Here is a 3,961-nt window from a genome sequence, read left to right as displayed (position 1 = left end):
ATATATTAAAATAAATTTGTAAAAAAAATATTAATAATATAGTAACTTCATTTATTAGTAAATATATTAATAAAATATCATATAACGTATCCTACATAAATAAATAAGATATTAATGTAAAATATATAAAGACTTAAGAACTACAGAAATATATTAGATAGAAACAAAGAAAGAAAGAGAAATAAATAATATTATTAATACTAGTGATAATATCAATAATACCTTTATTAATTTAATGGGAGGAGAATAAACTTTAGAGTTGAGGGAGCACACGGAGCCAACTCATACTAACTTTGAGACCACCATTCCTATTGAAGTTGTTTGGAGAGCTTTTATGAATCTTCTCAAGTAGTGATATTCTTTTGCAATGACAATAGTGTCTTCTAGGCATATGTGATGCTTGTTGTGGTAGGAATGCTCTAAGAGAGCAAAGATGGGAGACATAATTGTTTTGAATGACCTCCTAGTTTTTTTGTTTTTTTCATAAGTACAACATTGTGTATTTCTCATCATATTATTTGCGAGAGTTGAACTTGGATAGAAAGGATTTCGTTCTTTGAGAAACTCTAATTAACCGTTTTCCATATAATTATGTATATTTTCTATATATTTATTTATTATAATAATAAAATCAAATAAAAACCAATTTAATTATATTATAATAGGTTTAATTAAGTTTTATTAACAAGTTTAAGTGGGAAGTCGAGAGACTCTCTTTCACAGATAAGTACAATAGAAATATGCAGATATTCAAATAAAGGTGAAAAAGTAATTTATTAAAAATTTTATAATGCTTCTTTTCACGTTGTGAACTGCGTGGGCAGGATTATATCGTTCACAATGGTGTAGGTATGTACAATCTATTCATGGAGTACGAAAGTCCACTGGCGTTCTATTTGCTGTCGAGTCCACACCCGCTTGTATCTCTTCTCTCTCCATTCTGCATACTTGTGATCGAGAATTGTGGGTTACACATACATGTTCATGCAGAGCGTGCCAACTGGCAGCATCAGAGACGGCCTGCACAAAGGCCTGCACAACTTGGGTATCAGCTTGAGCACTGGAGCACAAGTAGCACCCTACGTGGGATGTGATATTTGGGTTCCGGACAGCACCGTGATGGAGATGGCCACTGGCAGGCCTCCATGGAGCACAGAGGAGCTGCCTGAATGGTCTGCTTCGCTTTGGCCTCTCATGCAGGCTTGGATTTTTTTTTAGAGAAATGGTTGAGAAGACGCTGGAATTAGTGATGGTACCAGGAAGAGATAGATCAATGATCAGCTGCTGAATCATCCTTTCCTCAGTTAGAAAATCTCTGTCCTAAAAGATGGGAGCTTCCATCACGCTCAATCCCCAGTCAGTGGTTTGGATTCCCCTGCTCTTCTAGGAGATACCAAATTTGTCCCACTCTGCTCAGGAGTGTGTGCCTCCTTGTCTTAATGTGCAGTTTTTTTGGTAATCTGCCCACTGAAAGGTACGCAGGTAGATGAATGTGGTGGAGGACAAGGTAGGTATCTATTTGTCTTTTGTCCATTCAATATTATTTTATTTTTATCCACTGGATAAGATGAAAATACATTGAGCCAATCATTAGCTTAGTGCATGGTGATTAATATTTGTCATATAGAGAGATACCCAATGGGTCTAATGGTTAAGAACATTTGTCTTTTTCTAAGAGGTCATGGTTCAAACAAGAGGGGTAGAGTATGTATATCTTGCTATACTTAGCAATCAAATAGGTCCCTTGTCCCACAAACAAGGGGTCTCATACACCAATTTGATGTCCTCTATAGTTGTTTTTAAATTAAGAATGATTAATACTTTAACAATTTTTGTTCTCATTGGTGGGATTTTGTTTTCATTTGTTGGAAGTGGAAATTGATCATAATTTTCATTTTCATATTCGTATGTAATGCAAAATTTTGTTTTCATTTGTTGAAAGTGGAAATTGATCATAATTTTCATTTTCATATTCGTATGTAATGCAAAATTTATTCTAATTAATTGAGAAAGGAAATTGATCGCATGCTTTCTGGCCAATACAGTTCAAATTGAAAAAACACTATTTTTCTATTTTATATTTATGATATATATAGAAAATATATTTATATTATCATTTTTATTTAAAAGACTTAATTTTTTCTATATATTTCTAAATTTAAAATCATTTTTACTTACTAACTTATTTTTTAAACGAATCGGAAGTGAGACATGACTTTGGTCTACTTTCAATATAGCATTAAACCCATTGAATCTCATTTATAATTTAAAGTGAAAACTTTACTTACAGCTAACTCTCATTTATAATTTAAAATAAAAACCTTAATTTGAGCTAAAATCTGTCATAACATATTACTCACTCTCTAATTCGCCATGCTTTTCCATCACCACACTTTATTAGGAGCCCTTCTACTTCGGGCCCATATTGTTGAAGCTAAAACCAAATCAATTACCTCCACAACCACAGAGTTGAGGAAAGTGTGGGAAATTAGGTCTTACATACATAAAACATGAGAAGCATGAACACCAATTACTTGTAATTATGGATTTATAACGACAAATCGAGACCATTATAGAAAAATCTTTGAGAGAAAGAAGTGAAGCACAACAAGAAATTTTGTTGTGTTTGAATGCTCTCTCATTGTAAGTCAAATTGTTGGTTCACAAAGTTTGTACTTTGGCAAAAATGATTACTTGGGTGGAGTTGGCAAAACCAAGAAAATGCTTGCAACCCTAAGACTCACCCTAATCCTCATACGCTTGCAATCCTAACTTAATACCTATTGACTCACCAAATTTCATGCTATTTTTGTTTATATATTAGAGTAGATCTATTGTGAAAAAGTCTAGTAAATATGTTTGAACATTTTTATTTATTTTTAATAATTTTCTATTCAAAAATTACTATTTAACTTTACAAACAAACAAAAATATTTTTTATTATTAATTTAATTTATCATCAAATTATATCTCAGTCTATACACCTTTATAACATCTCAATCTTTTTAACGCAACTAATTAAGAAATGTATTGACTAATTGGGAGGGTTTAACCACGATTTAGATTAATATACATCTTATTTATTTTTAAATATATATTTAAGAGTTATATAAATATATTTAACTAATAAAATATGAAATTTTATACAATAAAAAAATTATAATTATTTTTAAATTATATATTTGAAAATTTATATAAAATAAATATATATAAATAATATAAATTTTAAAAATATATATAAATAATATAAATTTAAAAAAAATATATATATGGAAAATGATTATTATGTATTATATTAATGTGTTAAAAAATTTATAAGTATTATATATATCTATCTATATATATAAAATATGTTATCAATTTTTAATAAAAATGTTTTTAAATTTTAAAACAAGACTATACGTATAAAGTATTACAACAAAATCTATTTAAAACATGTAGATTAGATTTCTTCATTGCATCTATTTTGGGTTGTATTTTTCAAAGATTTCATAAAATAAAAATTTGTGGAAATGATATTTTTTTAAAAATTAGTTAAGATGGAAGTTAGTTTTCTTTTTCACAAAGAATTTAGATCTCATTAATTTAATAATTGTGCTAAAATAGTCCATAACAATTCAAATTTTGATTCCAATTTAAAATGTGATCATAAACCCTAAAATAATGTCTAAACTTCATCTTGACTGTTTATATATTCACCTATACCTCAAACATAAATCATTTTCAAATCTCCTACAATATTTAAAATAGTTCCTTAACACTGGTACAGTTATGAAACTAATAAAAGATTCACAATAATTTACCTATCAAGTTTGAAAATCTAATATATATGACATCTATAATTATAATAATTAGAAGATGATGTTATAATCAATATTTAAAACTTAATAAAAGATTCACAATAATTTACCTATCAAGTTTGAAAATCTAATATATATGACATCTATAATTATAATAATTA

The sequence above is a fragment of the Pinus tabuliformis genome, chromosome 4_2, assembly GCF_031772625.1.
Source record: "Pinus tabuliformis cultivar Carrire ecotype Pingquan chromosome 4_2, CPIR1, whole genome shotgun sequence".
Lineage (NCBI taxonomy): Eukaryota > Viridiplantae > Streptophyta > Pinopsida > Pinales > Pinaceae > Pinus > Pinus tabuliformis.
Note: the sequence above shows the minus strand (reverse complement) of the source record.